The sequence below is a fragment of the Ailuropoda melanoleuca genome, chromosome 15 (assembly GCF_002007445.2).
Source record: "Ailuropoda melanoleuca isolate Jingjing chromosome 15, ASM200744v2, whole genome shotgun sequence".
NCBI lineage: Eukaryota > Metazoa > Chordata > Mammalia > Carnivora > Ursidae > Ailuropoda > Ailuropoda melanoleuca.
This window is the reverse complement of record NC_048232.1, coordinates 68935345-68955846: the sequence shown is the minus strand read 5'-3', so window position 1 is coordinate 68955846 and position 20502 is coordinate 68935345. Positions and strand designations below refer to the sequence as shown.

The window sequence follows — 20502 nt, the reverse complement described above, 5'->3', positions numbered from 1 at the left end:
AAGGCACTGTCTTATATATTCCAAGTATCAATTTATGCCCATGTATCAATTTATGAATCATCAAAAAAGTTGTTAAAGTGAAAGATATGTGGAGTTAGACACACTACAGAATGATATGATTAGATTAGCATTTAACTAGAAAGCTCACTCTAGTATTAAAATGTAGTAGATAGATTTGAGATGAGGTAAAATTGGAGGTGGGGAAAAACAATGTCATCAGCAATGGAAAGATGTAAATGGATTTGAGAGATACAAGGAAATAATCAACAAGTTATGATAACTTTTGGATGTATGATGGTAAAGGGGAAAAAGTTCAAGGAAGCCTCTAAAGTTTCTGGTTTAAGCAGATTCATCAAATCAGACTGCCATACCCTGAAATATGAAATACTTATAAGTAAGAAAGGTATGTGGATAGAGCATGTAAAAACTAATAGGCCATTATAAGGACTTTGGCTTTTACTCAGACTGAAATGAGGAGTAAATTCAGGTCTTTGAGAAGAAGAGTGACATATCTAACTTCTGTTTATGAGGATTATTCTATCGAGTTGTGAATGGATTGAAGAAGGGGAACAGAGCGGGAGCATGAAGGCCAGTTAGGAGGTTATTATAGTATTGCAGTAAGATGAGACATGAAAGGAGCTCAGATCAAAGGTGAAACACCGGAGGTATAGAGAAATGGATGGATATTAGACATATTTTTAAGGTAGATCCAATAGGATTTCATGGTGGAGTGGATGTAGTGTATGAGAAAAAAAGAAATAAGGAAAACTGCAAGATTTTTGTTCTGAACAACTGTCAGAATGAATTTACTATGATCTGACGTGTGAGAGGTTGTCCAAAAAGCAGGTTTGGTGAACAGGGAGAAATACCAGGAGTTCATTTTAACTTTGAGAAGCCTACTTGAATAGATGTGTTGAGTAGCAACTTAAGATCCAGTGAAGATACAAATGTGAACATCATCACTATATAGATGATATGGAGTGTAGACAGAGGACCAAAAACTGAGCTCAATGAAAGAGGGGATAAAAGGCAATACCAGTAAAGGAGATTGAGAAGGAATAACCTGTTAGGTAAGAGGAAAGCTTTTGGTGATTGTTGTGTTCTGAATTCAGATGAAGAAAGTTATTAAGAGGGAAAGAGTGATCAACTTCCTCAAATGTAGCTAACAAGTTGAATAGGACGATGTGAGGACTGAGTCAGAATTGACTAGTGGATTTAACAATGTGGAGGTTACTGCTGACCTTGACAAGAGCAATTTGGTTGAAATGGAAGGGGCAAAAGCCCAACATAGTGGGTTTAAGAGAGAATGGGAGGAGAGGACTTAAAACAAATATAAATTACCTTTTCAAGAAATTTCTTCCAAGGAGAATTATAAAATTGTGATAAAGAAGGTGAAAGAGAGAATGGGGTTCTATTAACTAAGAGGAGAGATTGGCATTAGACAGGATCATGGGAAACAGGCAAGAATGATGTTTCCAGGCTGGGTACAAATGCTGGAAAGGGATCCATGTGGTGAGAATCTGAGGAGTATTTGTTCTGATAATTTCTATTTTCTCTATTAAGGAGAAAGCAGCAGCATCAGTTGAGATGAAGGAGGGAAGAGGAGATGTGGAGGTGGAGGAAAGAGAAGAAGGAATGAGAGTTGTTTAGGAGAAAGAGACAGTGAGTGGAAAAGGGAGATATGATGTAATCATCTGGCAGAATTAAGAGCCCATTCAAAGTTCATGTTCATGAACTTAAAGTTGGATTAGCCAATGTGGTTCTGTTTTTCTCCAGCTCTATAGTTTTCAGAGTTGAATTTTACACTGTGTTTTTGTCAAGCGGGTTTATTGAAGAGCAAGGAAATATGAACACAAGAGAATGAGAGTTATGTTTGACATGAAATTCAAGATGGAGAAGTAGGAAAAAGAAGACAATGGAACAAGTAACAGTGAAAAATCAAAAGGATCATTGGATTGGAGATTCTCGTTAGGTCAAAGAATTGCTGAAGTCAAAGTACTAAAGAAGTACGGTGGAATGATAAGAGGTGGTTTGGAGAGGAAGATGCACAAGAAACCAGCAACAACTATAATTGTTGGTAATAACAGAGTCTTAGAACTATGAAGGTGAGCAGCTGAGTTAGCTTCTCCCTCTGCAAAATAGCCTTACATACTGTGGTTAAATAAGTGCAAATTTTTAGAAGAAGTATTTGATATAAAGAACAATGTATATTTCTACATTGATCTCCATTCATAATATTTAAATTAGTCTTTCCATTTATTTAACAAATTAGGAAATAGGTGAATTTTACCTAAGTTCATCTCTTCTGTACTTTGTCCCTCCCTTCCCTGAGATGCTAAGACCTCTTTTATTGTCCTCTGGTGCCTAAGGCTCCCTGAGAGTGATGATCCATGGAGGGTCACTCCTTCAGGAAACTTGTTTTCCTCTTTTTTTTTTTTTTTAAGATTTTATTTATTTATTTGACAGAGAGACAGCCAGCGAGAAAGGGACCACAAGCAGGGGGAGTGGGAGAGGAAGAAGCAGGCTCATAGTGGAGGAGCCTGATGTGGGGCTCGATCCCAGAACCCCAGGATCACGCCCTGAGCCGAAGGCAGACGCTTAACCGCTGTGCCACCCTCTTAACCACCATGCAATTCCCTCTTATATGAAACTTCTGAATGACCAGAGAGCCCATCTGATAAGGTATTTCAGTCTTTGGGGTACCCCTAATTGTTGCCAGTGTGTTCTTTTTGCTCAGGTAAGCAGGCTTTTTTAAGATAGAGGCAGTGAGAGGTGATAGAATTCTGCATCTTTTTTTTCCCTTTTCTTTAGAGAGAAAAATAGAGAGCACGAGCAAGGGGAAGAGGCAAAGGAAGAGGGAGAGAGGGAGACTCTTAAGCAGGCTCCACGCCAAACATGGAGTCCCATGCAGGGCTGGATCTCACAACCTTGAGATCATGACCTGAGCCAAAATGAAGAATCAGATGCTTAACTGACTCAGCCACCCAGGGACCCCTAGAATTTTGCATCTATTTTTTTTAAGATTTATTTCTTTGTTATAGAGAGAGAGCACAAGCAGGAGGGGCAGAGGGAAAGTGAGAGAGAATCTCAAGCAGACTCCATGCTGAGCACAGAGTCTGATGTGGGGCTTGGTTTTATGACCCTGAGATCACGACCTGAGCTGAAACCAAGAGTTGGCCACTGAATTGACTGCACCACCCAGGCATCCCTTCTGCATCTATTTTAAAAGTAGAGCCACCGTATTTTTTTGGATGGATTGGATATAGAATGCAAGAAAATGAAAGAGACCAAACATGTAACTCAAGGATTTGGGGCCCTTCTGATCATTGGAAGAATGAAGTTTATATTAATTGAGATAAAGAAGCTCAGTTTAGGACATTTAAATTTGAAACACTATTGGATATCCAAGTGGATAGGCCAAGTAGATAATCGAGACAGTGAGGTAAGGCAGGGTGGGAGGAAGCTACATAATAATTTTATTTTTATCAAAAGTAAAGGATATCACTTTTAAAAGATTGAGAAACAGTGCCTTACCCCAAAACCTGTGAGATCTGAATTCCTCAATGAAGATACCCTGGACAGGTATGTTGTGAATTACTGGGAAAAAGGAAGCTGAGAATCACCAGTTGTAAAGATGCTTTCACTTTATGAAAAGTTGTATCCTGAAAGCTCTACATATGAAGAATTTTTGGGCTAGCCCCTTTGGGGTCTTGCTAAAGAAATTAGCTACCTTGGTAATTAATGATCTCCAGTTTTGTTAGTTTTCAAAACATCACCTCCTGCTAAAGAAAACTGATGGGAGGGAGGATATCTAAAAAGAGTAAGGTGGAAAAGTGCTTCTTCCCAAGTGGAAGAAATAACAAATACAAAAGCTTCTAAGTGCTTAACAGCATAGGATGCTTTTCTGCAAGGAAGAAGAAACATTAGAGGAGCACTAAAATTAGAACAGAGAGGGTGGCATGGACCTTTCACGCTGCTTGGGGATTGCCAGAAAGACAAACAAAGGCCTTCCTTTTAATTAGTTCACACAGACTGAAAATAGTCCTCCTGAAGCTGAGACAATGTTTTTCCAGCAGCCACTGGACCTGTGTAGCTGAGTGGGTCTTTGGACTCTAGTTGGCATGAAGACCAAAGCTAGGCTGCTGAGGTGATCATTAAGCTTCATGCTGAGATTTAGGGTGAGCAGATACAGAGGAAGTTAATGGCTGGTAAGAACGATGTGTAATAATATCTTCAAGGTTTATTTTCTTTAAAATATGCATTAAACCAATTATCTGAAGTATTGATTGTTAAATGCAGTACTTTCAATAGACCATGATTATAGGTAGCCAAAAAAAAAGCTTTTTATCTCAAATATTATATATATGTAATAGCACAAATATATTCTTTTTTAAAGTTATTTTATTTATTTGGAGGGAGAAGGGCAAAGGAAGAGGGAGAGAGAGAAACACAAGCAGACTCCATGCTGAATGTGGAGACTGATGCGGGGCTTGATCTCACCACCCTGAGGTCAGATCTGAGCCGAAAGCAAGAGTCAGTTGCTCAACTGACTGTGGCACTGAGGTCCTCCTGTAATTGTAAAAATATATTCTTATCAGTTCTTGATAAATCATAAAATGCCTCTTCTGTATTTTCTCTTTTCCTATTTCCCCTTTGGTGTCTCATGACTTTTCTCCACCGCCTTTCTGCACATATTGCACATTACATAGAGGGCAAGATATAGGTTAGTAGATGTGTGATGAAAAAAAAGAAAATATTGACTACTTTTTAGTACTTAAAAATATGAAAATATCTTACATATTAGATAGATGTTGGGGTAATATGTCTTAGTGCAAACAATCACGTGAGAACTTATTATTCTCAGTGAAATTCGTTGAAATAAGACTATTGGTTTATTTGGGCAGCATAAAATAGGTATATTTACTCAGAATGTGGCTGTGAGACTATCTAAATGACTGCTCTCATGCAGGGGTCTATAGCTTTTCCAGGAAGAGTTGGGATCTGAGAGATAAAGAGGAATTAACTAGGCCAAGGTGGGGTGGGAAGATTATATTCCAAAGGAGGACTAGAGTATTGAAGAAAAAAAATTCCTGTGGTGGAAATTAACAAGAAACTACAGGTTCCAGCGAAAGGGGAGAAAGGGCAGGAGCTGAGTCCATAGAGGAAGTAAAAGGCCAATCATGCAGGTATGAACACTGCAAATTGTGTTCAGGATTTTGGTCTTTATCCTAAGACCAAAAGAGACATAGGAGCAATGACAAATTGCTGACAGGCTGGTAAACAAGGAGAAATTATCTAATTTGCATTTTATTGTCTGATGGCTCCTATCTTCTCTATGAACTAGAAGCGAAGTCATCCTTGGTGAGGGAACAAAGAGGGCAAAGACCAAGGAGAGCAGAGAAAGATTAAATTATCTTTTTGTCCAAATTCCTAACAAATGGTTAGTATGTGGGCCCTGAGAGCAACATAGGAGGGATGGTAGGGTGTGGGTATCCCTCCCACTGTACCTACAGTTTGTGGGTGATATATTTAAGTCAAGATCATTACCACCAGGTCCAGCTCATTTTGGCTGCTCACCTCAGCTCATCTCTCACTGGTAAGGTGGACCCACTATTCAGCCACGTCTGCCATCTGTTCACTCTGGCCTTTGTTGCAGTCACCTCTCTCTTTGCCGAGCTGGCCCCATGGCAGCCTACTTGACTTTCAGCCCAGATGCCTCTGAGGCCCCCTTTTGGAGGACACAGGAACCTCTGGGCCTCATTCATAAGGGCAATAAGCAGGGCTCAGAAAAATTTATCAAGACTTTGCCAGTTCATAACATGCAGAACTACCAAGTTTACCCAGAAGTGGCCATGCCCAGAATATAGATGGGATTTGGAGCCTAGGTCCCTCTTTCCTTATGTTCTCCCAATACTTATTATATTATAGGCTATCCAGATAAAGCTCGGAAAGAAAAGATTAGGACACACATGTAGAACTATTTTTCTATATTCCCTATCTCATTCAGCCTTTTCCTTCTTAAAAATTTTGAGGCTTGTATGTCCTTCCTCTTCTGGGCATTAAGTCTCCAGTCTAGACCTAGGGGAAGAGAGGTTCCCAATGAACAAAATTTAAGAATGGAAATATATCAATATCTTCTTTGAAGAACACTATCCCTATTACATTGAGCCAGTACCACTAAATGAAAAACACATGAATGTAACACATGCTTAATTAATGTAGCTTCATAAATGCTTAATAACCATGACCATTATTATTATTTGTATTGTTGTTATTATCGTAGGTTTAGGCAACAAACAGAGCCCAAACTCTAAGAATTCAATATAAATACAGAGCAGCCAGGTCCTAGGAATCCAGCCAGGCAATCAGAATCTTAAATCCACAGTTGCCTGGAACTGGCAGGTCAATCTACTGATGAGCAGAGTTGGAATTTCTGTTTGTTCCGTTTTATGTGTTCTGGGATGTGAGGGCAGCAAAAGCTGGAGTTGTGTTACTGCTGGGGAAGCCAGACTTCCACAAGTGATAATCTATCCAAAATTATAGCAAAAGCAAGAGAGCAGCTGTTCCAGAGAGGTTTTGTGTTGAAAATCTTTTTTTTAAATTAATCTTTTATTAACTCAATTTTCTCTTGCTTTTACCTTCTGTTAATTTGTGTGAAAATACAAATGCTTTGTTAGCAGAATTTTCTTTGTGATTCAGATTCAGTGCTGCATATATCTTCTCTTTAATTATCTTGTCTACTTTAGTTTGTTTGATAGATTTTCTCTACCAGACTGTTTATATTTCTTGAAAAATCTCCCTGCTATCAGTTATATGTGTGTGATATGCATATGTATGATCATTATAATTAAATATAATATGGTAGAAGAATAGGTAACTGTAAATTTTTTTTAATGGAGGGAAAAAGTTCTTTCCAGGTCTGTGCTATGGGCAAATCCCCTCTCTACCTTCAGTTGAAAACCATTTCCAAACTGTTAGAACTTTTTTGAATTCACATCTTCTATCTCTACAATCTTCTTTGGGAGAATATTTTTCCTTTTTTTTTCTCTACACCTTGTCTATTTTGGGGTGGTGCCCTGTGTGGGGTCTACCTGGGTGCTAGCCTTTTAAAATGCAGGCTTCTTTTTTTATGAGTCATGATGTAAGTGAGCAAAGCCCAAGATGGAACTTGTTTCATATATTCTCCCAGGTAACTTCCTACCTACTTGCTGGACCAGTTGTTCCCTACCTGGTGCTAGGCTCTAATAATTTCAACTTTTCTACTTGACTCATGGTATCTGTTATTAGGCAGAATTGTAAGATGACCCCATGATTCCTGCCCCCTTTTGAGTATGTATGCAGCCCTAGCCAACAAGTGGATTGTAGCCTGCTGAGACCCTTCTCAGAAGACTGATTAGGATGTGCTCAGACTCCTGACTCATATAAACTGTGAGATAATAGATGCATGTTGTTGTAAGCCACTGTTTTTTGTGATTTGTTATACAGAGGCAGAAAACAATACAATGTCTAATGTTCCCATGATTTGGGAAAAAAGGAGATTGTCTCCATCTTCTCTGACCCCAAAGGAACCTCCCTGATCAGCACTCATCCCTTGCTCTCATTAAGATTATAGACATGGTTGAGAATGAAAATTTTCTCTTTTGAAAACTGTCTCTTTTACTCCACATCCCCAAGCCCAGCTCAGTTAATGCACTTATGCATTATCTGTAATACCATTTCCCCTCAAAATAATAGTTTTTATTTTAATAAATAAAATTTACTAAGTTGTAAAGCTAAAGCTCTAAAACTTTCTTACAACATAAGCCAGAGGGTGGGAGACTATATTAGGGATCATATGAACCTGAAGTTCTTAAATTATCGATGTTTCCTCCAGATTTAGCTTTCTTAAAGTTAGCAGAGTTAATTTTTTAAGCATATATCTGATCATGCCACTTTGTTGCTTAAGAACATCTTATATCTTATTACTGTAAAAGAATGTCCAAATGCCTTAGCACATCCAACAAAGTCCTTGATAACCTGGCTCTAATTTTCTCTTTATTTACCTCTACCCAAATATACCATGCAGTCCTAAGTACATTGTTCTTAAAGCTCATGGTCCTTGATTCATAGAATACTCTTCTGTCACCTTGGCAGGCCTTCCCATCTAATTTGCCTGGTAAACTTTAACTCTTTTGAGGAATTTGGCTAAGGGTGACCTCCTTTATGAAGCTTTCTCCAACAATTCTTTCCAACGATTCTTTCATCCATGTGCCTCCCTAACACTATTCACACACCTCTGCTATTAGATATTTTATACAGAAGTGTTTGTTTAAATGTCTGGGGTTTCCCTAAATGCAGGGATCAAGTTGCAGATAAGATGTATGTATCTCCAGTGCCTAGCATAGTGACTGACTATGGTGAATGATTGAACAACTGAATATTTGCTTTGTTGGAGTTCTACTACCTACTATGTACCTTATTTCTATCTACATAATAAGAATAGACCAGCTTTTCTTTGAACTATGTTGCTTTCTTCTGAGCCACGGAACCCATCTTTCATTGGTTATTTTATAAAATGCCTCAGAGAGAAATGTCATTTTTAATGTAAATTTTTGTTACATAATTGATCTGATTTCACAGATGAAAAGATAGCCATTATTTACATTGAGAGGCTATTCAGTTTTCTTATATAAAGTAGTTGACCCAGCATTGCCAAAATCATTAATATCACTCTAGAAAGCAATGTATCTGACCATGTGCACTAATTTATAATTTCCTTCACCTTTTTATTTTAGTAGACCAATGTCCAAGGCTTCATTTTAAAAATAACAGTAGTAACTTTAGTGATCCCTCTTCTTTCACAAGGTCAAAGCTAGGCATAGCATGACTTTCTTTTTTCCCTTTCCCAGAACTGATTTTTTCTTCACCACTGCTTGTCCTAGTTTCTTCATTAGCCATGTGTGAGGTTGAGAATATTGTATTAGGACCTGGAGGATTGAGAATTAGAACTTTCAACATATTGGTGATGATCAGAATCCAATGTACAGAGTGAATACCTCTGACAGAATTTTAACCTCTGGAAAGCAGTTCGCAAGAACTCTCATTTGTGTGTGCATACAGGTTTTCCGTAGCATAGTTCTTCTTACTTAGAAAAACTAATATAGTGGAAGGCAAATATGCTGCAAGAATCAACATATCTTCTAGAGCCAAAGGTGTAATTTTTGTATTATCTACCCTTTTAGATCTAAAACAGGCCTATTGTATGTCTGTGTTCTTTGTATTCGCACAGATGTGTGTGTTCTTTTTATTAACTCTGATAAGCAAGAGTTGACTATGTAAAGCTAATAATAGATTTCAGATTTCCTTCTGGAAAGCACATAGCACATGTGAAAGGAAGCATTATTAACTAAACAAAACTTTCAGTTCCTAATGGTTAGCATTTTGACAAGCTGTTGTCTTAGATGAAGGATTTAGATTATATATTACATAATTTCAAAGTATTTTGTATTTCTTCTTGATTTGAGTATCCAGTAAATAGTACTCATCTTTATATCAATGTAAATGAGACCTTCAGCTCTGTTTTAGTCTCCTAGCCCACTGATGTGCTGTAGGCCATTAATTTGCAATTGGGTTTTGTTTCTTCTATTAATTATAATCCTCTGAAGCAAGGCAACATTACAATAAATAATATGTCAAATTCTCTAAGCTAAGTAGTTTTGTATTTACTAGCAATATATTTGTTCTCTGAAGTTGCCATATAGAAAATTAAAAATAGAATATCAAATTCAAAATAATCCTGGGCCATTTCCCCATACCTCATATTTGACATATTCCCTTTTGGGCAATTATTAGCTGTTTTTTAAAAAATCTTAAATATATTTATCTAAAACCAGTTCTTTATGATTTGATAAGAACCCATGTCATATGTTCATTATACTATCTTAGCAACATCAAGCATATGAGCAATTATGGTTGAGGCCTTAATTATTGACTGTTTATATATAAAATGTAAAACTACATATAAACACTAAACAAAAATTAGTTATATTATCAAATTTATGAATAATACTAGGTAGAGAAAGTTCATTTACTCATTTAACAAATACTCATTTAGCACTTACAACGTACTAATGCCCAGTCAAGATACTAGGTATACAACAATGGAAAGACATGGTCTCTTCTCTGAAAACTTTTATGGTATGCAAGTAACTAAGTATAAGGTTATTATATTAACATAATATGAACTTAGAGATAGGAGCATGTAAATCTGCCTAAGGGCATTAGAGATGGTTTCACAGAACACTTGTCTTATGACTTGAAGAATTTATCAAACGGATTTTGAAGGAAAATGGTGAAGAAGGAAAAGAATAGAGAAAGAGGTAGAGAAAGTAGAATCTTTAGAACCAGAGAAATTTGGACCTAGATCCTTGTTTTGCCACTTACTATGATCTTCAGATAAATGATAACGCTTCAGAGATTCATATTATTTCTTTTGAGATAATGTAGATGGCCATACTTAGCATAGGACTTTGCACATGGTAGGGACTCAATAAATATTGTCCCTTTGCACCTACTATTAGCTTCTCGTAGCTAGGTAGTATCAACATTTTAAAGATAAGGAAAGAAGGTTCACAATGGTTAAGGGAACTTACTTAAGGTCACACAATTAAGTAAGTTAGTGGCAGAGCCAGGATTAGAACCTGTATCTTCTGACAAAACTTTCCCCACTATGCTGCAAGAAGGATTCCAGGTTATTCCCATGCATTTAACTATTTATTCAGCCAATAAATATTTCTTAAGTGTCTATTAAGTGTCAGACATGTTACTACACAGATGATACAGTGGGGAACAAATAGACCAAGTCTGCCCTCACTGAGCTGAGAATCCATCAGGGAAGGCAGACTTTATACCAGCTATTTCACTAAATCCTAATGAATGTGATGTTGAACACATTTAGCTGCTCAGGGAAATTGTGTGGCAAGAAGACTTATTCTAATTGGGGTGGTTTGGGAAGTCCTGTAAAGGGGAGTAATTTTTTTGTCAGGACCTAAAAATGAGCATGAGTTATCTGGACAGACAGGAGAGATTTTTTCCAAATAGTGGAAGGTTTGGCAAAGATTAAATGAGAATATGGTATGTTCGAGGAATTGAAACTGATAGCAGGATCAGAGAGCATGAATAAAAGAATGGCAAGAGGTGGCTCTGCAGAGATTGACAGAAATAAGGTTGTAGAAGACTATATAAGCCATCTTAAAAAGCCTGGATTTTATTCTAAGGGTAAAGGGTGTTGTAATTTCTACACTGCATAAAAATCCTGACCAGAGGAGAAAATTGGGTCTCAAATCTGACACTGCTTATCCAGAGAGGAAATGGTTACCTTTTTTTTTCTTTTTTAAATTTATCACAAAAGCCCATACCAGTTTGCTATGGCCAGAGTGGGAAACGAGCCCAGGGTTTAAACAGCAGAATATATATGATTTGCCTTTTTCCTTGCTCATTCTAGCTGTGCTGAGGCTTCTCTTAGAGGGGTCAAGACAGGATAAGTGGGACTTGGCATAGGTTAGTCAGTGGCAGCTTAGATCAGAGCTGTAGCTCTGGGGAGGAAGAGAAGTGAGAAATGTTTAAGACATAGAATTTACAGGACTTATGATTGACTATGGAAGCTAGAGGGCAAGGAGACAGGAGGAGAAAGGGATGTTCCTCATTCTCCTGGCTTGAGTGGAAAACCATAGGAACCTCGGGTACAAAATCTAAGACTTCAGTGTTGAGAAAAAGCTATTGGAGTTGCTCCATGGTGGGAAGATGCCCAAATCAGCTGAAACAGAAGACACAATAAAAGCATTTAAAAGTCCCTTGGGGCCAGCAGACATGACATTACACTTAAAGTAATGGTTCTTTTTCTTTCTTTGCTGGAAAAGCTGCATCCCTTTGATACTTCCATTTACTTCCTAGACCACTGTATATTTCCATTTGGCTAAATTTGTTCTACAGGGACATTAGTTGTTACCTGACTTTAGTTTTAATTTAAAAGGGGAAAAAACTGTAATTATCAAGAAGATTGGGCATGTGGGCTGTTGATTCATTTCCCTGGGTGGCATCATGACTCACCCTCATTAAAGTAGTTTTGCTGTGTGATGCCTGATGCCTTATTGGTTTTGAATTTTCTCTGCCGTGTATGAACAATAAGGTAAGTTTCTCTCATGGGTCATTCAGTGCTCTTCATCTCTACTATGAGTCAGATGTTTTGCATTTCAAAACATTATCCTGTCTACAATTTCCCTCTTAATAAATTATGCAGAAAACTTCTACCAACAACAGATTCTCATTTACTGACTTTTTAGATTTGTATCTATAAAACATGTTCTAGTTGTTATGCTATAACTTAGTGAGCAATTTTATGGTCAACAATAAGGTACCATTCTATTTGTTTTATCACCATTGTCTAAATATTAAGGTGTCTCATTAGATAAAAACACAAGAATCTGTAAGTAAACTCAAATACTGATGATTAATTAAATCACATGAAAAGCCCTGCCTTCATCCTGTGTCTTCATCTACTTACTGGAGATTTCCTTCCTTTCACATTCGATCCCTCAGAAAGAGTTGTCTACACTTCCTGGACTCACTTTCTCATCTCTCAGTGACTCCTCAAAAACTATTCCACTTTTGCACTGAAATCTGTTAGGTCCCCCAGGATTGTCTCTTCCTAAATATAATGGACAAAGTATTTGTCTTACCTGACCAATTTGCTGCACTTCGCTTGTTAAACCATCTCTGCGTGTGGCTGTGTGACACCACACTCTCCTGGTCTTCCTTCTACTGCTCTAGTCTCCATCTTGGTCTCTCTTGGGAGTACACCTATCTCTGCCCACTCATACAATACTATTCTTCAGGGTTCTAGACTAGTCTTTCCTACCTTACTCTACAGACTGCCCCTGGATGATCTCAGCCACTTATATGGTTTTACTGCTCAATCATATGCTGATGTTCCTCATACTTTTATCTCCAACCCAAACTTGAGTTCCAAACCTCCAAATTCATCTTTCTTCTTGACTCCTGCACTTAGATGTTCCACAGACACTTCAAAGTCAACCTGTCTGTATTAGCTTCCCAGGACTGCTGCAAAATAGCATCACAAACTGGGTGGCTTGAAACAATAGAATTTTATTTTCTCATGACTCTGAATGCTAGAGGTTCGAAATCAAGTTGTCAGCAGGTCATGCTACTTCCGAAGGTTCGAAGGAAGATCCCTCCTTTCCTCTGCAGCTTCCAGGCGTTGCTTGGCTTGTGGCAGCATGACTCCAGTCTCTGTCCTCATCTCCTCCTGACCTTCCCTGTGTTTCTATTATGCCTTTTCCTCTTCTTGTGGACACACCAGTCATTGGATTGGGGGCACACCCTAAGTGCCTTTATCTGTTTTGTTTGTATTGTATCATAAGATTCATGATGACAGAGATTATGCCTTTCCACTGTAATCTCTGGTACCTACTACAGTGTCAGTAAATGAATTGTCGCCTAATAAATATTTATTAAAGAATAGGGTGAAGGAAAGAGGTAAAGCAATTAATCAACAAGAATTAATCCAAAAAAAATTATAAGCAAGCCAAAGTAGATTTAGGTGTGAGTTTTTAAAATGTGGCCAAATGTAATTTTTTCTAGTCAATGTACTAACAAAATACATTAATTAGTCAAACCTTATTTTAAGTTCATTCAAAACTTGCTTCTGTATTCTAGCAAAAATCCTGTGGTTCCCACACATGCTGGAAAATACAGTTATATTTCCCACTGCCTATTTTTATAACTGAATCCTTTCACCCTTCTTTATTAATGAAAAACTATCACAGGATGTAATATTGTTTCCTAAATAGTTCTTGAACACATCTCCAAAAGGGCAAGGTTAAACAAAACTAGCAGTCTAATTACCAAAAAAGGAAAATTGAAAAAAACTATTTATATCCTAACAAAATATCTCCGGACATCAGCCCAAAAGAATGAAAAAAACACCATTTGTAATTTATCTCTGTTTACTTTTTAAACATTTAGGCCTCCCTACATATATAACTGGTATAATCCCTGACTGAATATTTAGGCAACCAAGAAGTTAAAAGGGGTCAGACATGCAGGGTTATATCTACTTTGCCTACATTAATACATTTTTTCCCACAGGAGAATCTGTGGTAGACCCCTGTGCTTGTAATTATTGAAAATGTCCTAGGTTCAACTAAATCAGACTAGGTCGCATAGGTATTGATGAAAAGAAAAGTGGGAAGTGTCTCACTCTCCCACAGCATTCATTATTTAGGCAAATAAAGATTACTCTAGGGAGTTAATTGTATTCTTTACAAGAAGGCAAGTCCTCAAAAGAAATTCTGTCTTGGTATTTTGCTCTACTTTGCTTTAGTGCTACTTAATGTTACTAAATTCACACAACTTTCAGAGCACATAATTATAATATTCACTAATTAAACAGAACAAATCAACCAAATTAGATTTAGTTAGGAAAATGTCTTGGCATAACCCAGTGGGTCTGCTTTGATTTATTGTCACTAAATTATCCCAAGTAGACACTAGCATTCACTGCTTAGTATTTATTCTTCTTCTTCTATTTTTACTTCATTTCGATAAATTCAAGGCAGAGGATTCTAGCTTTACTATATTGTGTGGCAGCCTCTACGTATACTTACGTAACCATGTCTAAGGCCTTATGTAGCAATTTTCTTCACTCGACAACATTCATTTTTGAATTCTGAGTAATTTTAGAATAGTTAAAATGGTTTCCTTCATTTTAGCAAAAAAAGTTGTCATTTTCAATTAGATTTTTATAGGTAAAATAATCACTATTATTACTAAGAAATGTTCTACATATTTTGAATATATCAACCCATTTAACACTTACAACAGTAGTATCTTGGTAGGTACTATTGTCACCTGTGATTTACAGGTGGGAAACTGAAAGCACAGAGCCTTTAACTGACTTACCTACATTTATAGGGCTAGAAGAGAGTGGAGCAAGGATTTGCTTCCATACATTCTGACTCAGGGTTTGCACTCTTAACCACCATGTTATCCCGCCTATCAATAATCTTTTTATATCATATTGTAATATACCTTAAAACATACATACTACTTTTGCTAATTATAATTGTTATTAATTCATATAAACTTGGTCTCTTATTTCAGCATTGTTGAGAGTTTAAGTAGATCTAGAGAAACGGACCTTTTATTTCTGATTACTCTAATGCTGGCAGTATCTGAATATATTTAGGAAGAAGCTGCTAGTTACAGAACTATGTGTTCCTTTATTCAGTCAGTATTAACGGAGCACTTCTTTTGCTTTAGTCACTGTTAGGCACTGGGATACAGACATAAAAGTCCCTTAGTTTAAAGGGAATTCAAAGTCCACGAAGTTTTGCTTAATGGAGAGATAAAATAGTATTTTTCAGCTTGTTGCTGAAGAGTGAAGGGAAGAAATGTCTGGTACTTTAAAGAAAGGGATAAGATAATATGGCAGCTCTCTGATAAAATGCCATTTCCTCTATCCATCTCCCTACATTGCATATACCATCTTGATGACATGTGTCTTTTTCTTAGAGCTATCCTAATGGATTGTCACCAAGTAGACCCTAGAACTGAGTCAGGTAGTTATGTGTCAGACACCATGTAGGGGTCTTTCCCATGTATTAACTCATTTAATTTAATCTATATACTAATTCTCTCTTATAGGTGTTATCAACAGTTAGTAGAAGGGAAAACAAGAAGATTAAGTAACTTTCTGTGGTCCATGGTAATAAATTATAATAATAAAAAAAGAGGATTCAAACCTGTTTTGACCTGAAATTTAGAGCTCCTGAGGGCAGACAATTTTTTTTAATCTTATGTACAGACCGAAATAAAGCTGTGTAATGAAGGTCCAGAATCTTCAAGTGTGTTCTCTTATATATATAAAAAAAAATGACGGGTACTTGGGTGGCTCCGTTGGTTGGCATCCAACTCTTGATTTTGGCTGAGGTCATGATCTCAGATCATGTAATTGAGCCAAGCATCGGCCTCCCACTGGGCTTGGAGCCTGTTTGAGATTCTCGCTCCCTCACTCCCTTCCCCTCTCTCTGCTCGCACTCTCTCTCTCTAAAATAAATAAATAAATCTTTTTTAAAAATTAAATTAAACTTAAAATCGTTTTAATTTAGAAGAGGTATTTCAGTTACCATTGCTGTATAACACGTCACCCCAAAACTAAATAGATTAAAACTGCAGGAATTATTATATTATAGTTTCAGGACAGGCTTCTCTGGTTGGTATTACCTCAGAGCTCTTATGCAATTGTAATCAGATGGTAACTGGAGCTAAAAGAGTGTGGGGCTGGAGAAGCTGGAAACTGGCTACATATCTCTCTCTTTTAGGTTGGTCCCTGGGCTTGTCCATAAGGTCTGTCCACGTAAGCTAGCTTGAGTTTCCTCAAGGCCATATTGGTCTCAGGGCAGTTGGACTGGTGCTGCAGGGTTCCATTGCTAGTGTTCCAGGTGCAAGGTAGAAGTAGTATTGCCTTTCTGACTTAACCTCAGAAGTCATACAGCATTACTTCCATCACATTCTGTTGGTTACAAGTGAGGCTCAAATCTACCCAGATTCTTTGGGAGGGGAATTAGACTCTACTTCATGATGGGAGAGTGACAAGATTCTAGATGAACATGTGAGGTAGGGGATATAGCTATGGCTATCTCTGTAAAATACAGTCTTCCACAGTATACCCTCTAGCCCAACAATTCACACCCCTCCCACATGCAAAAAATGCACAGCTCTTTCCAGGATCCCTCAAAAGTTGCATCCCATTTAGCATTAGTCTCTGTGAGGTTTATCATCTAAATTAGGTCTAGATACAGTTGAGTCTCCTTAGGTAAGATATCTTAAAGCACTTGAGTATCATTCCTCCTGGTCAGAAGTCCTGTGAACTAGTGACAGGTTATCTGCCACCCACATCTATTATATAATGATCAGACAAGCATAGATTTACCACAGTAGACACTTCCATTTTAAAAAGATGGAATAGTCATCAGTCCATAGAAATTCTGAATTCCAGCCAGGTACATGTTGCCTGATCTGTGAATTGGGCTCAGTTCTGTTCCCTGAGAGTTATTCTCCATGGATTGTGGCCCTGCCCTCTGTGTTCTTATACCCTCTGAGTCATTCTTTCTTTTTATAATAAGTGATACCCCACCGTGTGGGGCTCCCTGCTCAACAGGAAGCCTGCTTCTCCCTCTCCCTCTCCCCCTGCTTATGTTACCTCTCTCACTGTGTCTCTCTCTGTCAAATAAAAAAATAAAATCTTAAAAAAAATAAATAATAAGTGACCTCTGTATAAAACTAAATAATCTTCTCAGCTTGATTCTTGCCTATATTAGTTCTAGGATCCAAAGTCTTCCTTACATTTTGTACAGTCCTTGTTCCTTATATTTTTAAAATGACAATGGGTATCTGAAAAGAAATACATTTTTACTTCCATGAGATTGTTGTCAATCTTTAGATACTCATAGAAACACAAAGGAAAAATGTCAATGGCAATCTATTGACCACTTAGTTTATTAGCTTACTAGTTAGAATAACTATGCAATACCAGCAGAGAAATATGTCCTTTTTTTAAAGTTGTATCATATTTTCAAGGTTGGTCTTTAAGGAATTTCAGGACATTTATCATGATACATTAAGAGAAAGTGAGTTTTCTGTCAAATAATTACTTGTAACTGACATACCGAGAGCAGACTTTTCTGATTGCTTTAAAAGCTCTCTGTAAAAAGAAATGAAACAGGTGTTTTAAAACTTACTCTTTTATGAAAATATCATAATGCTTATACTCAAACCCTCTGTGGTTTTTAAAAATCAGTATTTAATCAACATGCTAATATTACTCTAAATAAAAAATTACTTATTGCAAATTTTTTTTTAATTGTGATTTGTCCTACTAAGCTTTATTATAGAGAAAGTGACTTGGTTTGCCCAGAATTTTCTTGGTTTCAAACTGAAATTTCCATGTTCTGGGAATATCACCCCAGTCACAGGTAACTTAAATACATGTTGTCATAAATACATAAAATACAAAACAAAACCAAAAATAAGACTATGAATATGGCTCATAAAATTTCAAATTTAAGTTAAAGGGAAGCAGAATTGAATTAATTATATTGGTTATAAGAGTATAGCGTTTGTACAAAATCTCTTTAAAAGAAAAAATCAGTGCTACTTAATATTTTGATATAATAATAATCAAAACTTATCTTAATAATAAAGATACTTCTGTAAAAATTCTTCATAGCCATATATACTTAGAAAATGATCTTTAGGGAATAACTGGTCATTTGTACAAAAACGTAAAATTTATGGAATTAGGTTATTTTATTGAACTCACCTGTTTTCACCAGGGTGAATAAAGTAATATAAAATCCTGAAAGGGGGAAATGTAAATAAATATGATAATACATAAATAGATAGGCACAAATTACACATATTTTTACATTTATATTGATGTTAAAACAGTGTCCTCAAACCTTAATATGTATACAAGTCACTTGAGTATCTTATTAAAAATATTCTGACTTATTTGGTCTGGCCTAGGCCTGAGACTGCATTTACAGCAATCTTCTGGGTGATGCTAATACTGATGATCCGTAGTTCACATTTCAAGTGGCAAGTTATTAGAGGCCAGGGATATTAATGACCTAATAATTTAATCTAGGAGAAATGGATAAATTTCTAGAAACATACAACCTTCCAAAATAAAATCAGAAAGAAATAGAAAATTACTAAAAATGAAATTGAATTGATAATAAAAAAGATTCCCAACAAACAAAAGTCTTGGACCAGATGGCTTCACATGTGAATTCTACCAACATTTTAAGAAAGAGTTAATACTGGAGCACCTGGGTGGCTCAGTTGGTTAAGCATCTGGCTTTTGATTTCACCTCAGGTCATGATCTCAGGGTTGTGAGATGGAGCCCTAGCAACAGTCTCTGTGCTGGTTGAGGAGCCTGCTTGGGATTCTCTCTCTCCCTCTCCCTCTGCCCCACTTCCCCACCACTCACACTCTCTCTTTCTAGAAAGAAAGAAAGAAAGAAAGAAAGAAAGAAAGAAAGAATGAAAGTTAATAGCAAGCCAGCTCTCTGAGTGTCTCTAGCACCAGGATCTTCCCCACGACAATGTTTTCATTAAGTTGAGTGTGTTTTCCCAGAGAGCTGTCAGGGCCCTGAGTCTCCCATGTGGGAAGAGGAAGAGATGTCCAACTCTCTGCTCTTTGTAGATATTCCTGCAAAGAAGGTTTGCCAGTGGGAATTGCTCAGCAAGCAGTAAGTGGGAATTGTTCAGGGGTGGAGTAAGTGACCACAGTTGCCCCCATCAACTCTGTGACACTTCACCTGGCAGGCTATGTCACCACCATTAGAACAAAGTTCTGTGCTTAAACTGAGAAGATCAGTCAACAGTTGTCCTGGCCACAGTAGATAAAGACAAGAAAAACAATCAGTTCAATAATGGGAAGGTGGATGCCACTGGGAGATACTTTGCTGACAGTATGGCTGAGGAAATGGCCCCACCAGTACTGAAGCGGCACCAGAGGTCCCTGTACTCTCTTTTCCTGACCATGATGTGGAAGAGACTTTGGCCAGGTACACATCTACAATGGTTTGGATTGGCCCCTAAACCACAAAATCTTCTATTACATTGACAGTCTGTCCTATTCTGTAGATGCTTTTGATTATGACATGCAAACAGGAAAGATCTCCAACTGCAGAAGTGTTTACAAGCTGGAGAAAGAAGAATAAATTCCAGATAGAATGTGTATTGATGCTGAGGGGGAGCTCTGGGTGGCCTGTTACAATGGAGGAAGAGTGATTCTTTTAGATCCTAAGACAAGGAAAAGACTCCAGACTGTGAAGTTGCCTGTTGATAAAACAACTTCATGCTGCTTCATGCTTCATGCTGCTAAACTAAAATGTATGTGACCTGTGCCCAGGGTTGAATGGACCTAAAGGGTAGTCTGCAGCAGCCTGAAGCTGGTGGAATTTTCAAGATAACTGGCCCGTGGGTCAAAGGAATTCCTCCCTATTCCTATGCACAACGAGTGGCCTTCTTTCCTACTGGAGGAAATTTTGAAGACAGGTAGAAAATTCTAGAGCTGAAATTTCAGTCTAGTTACAAAAAAAATTAAATTATATTATTAACAGGGTTAAATTTTTATTTATAGTTTTTGAAAGGTAGAGCATTTTAGTAAGGGGGTGCAGGTAGTTTTGATAACACACTACAAGGCCTTCTGCAAAGGTAGTATAGAAATGTAAAGAATTGTTCAATCAGCCTCTTGGTTCTTTGCAAATTGCTAGAAAGGGAGGAGAGCGGATCATATCTGCTCTGCATTCCATACTTATTATGCCCAAAGCTTCAAAAAACCTAATAAATAATGACATAGTAGTGAAAAAAATAATAAAAAATTGAAAGAGTTAATACCTATTCTTCTCAAACTACCCCCAAAAATAGAAGAGG

At 37.2% G+C, this 20502-nt stretch overlaps 1 protein-coding gene and 1 pseudogene across 11 annotated transcripts in view; both read left to right on the top strand.

The window, feature by feature from the left end:
* ANKS1B (ankyrin repeat and sterile alpha motif domain containing 1B) overlaps positions 1-20502 on the top strand; it is a 1024648-nt gene that overhangs the window by 441952 nt on the left and 562194 nt on the right. The window lies entirely within an intron of this gene.
* Positions 295-20128, top strand: LOC117796465 (annotated as a pseudogene).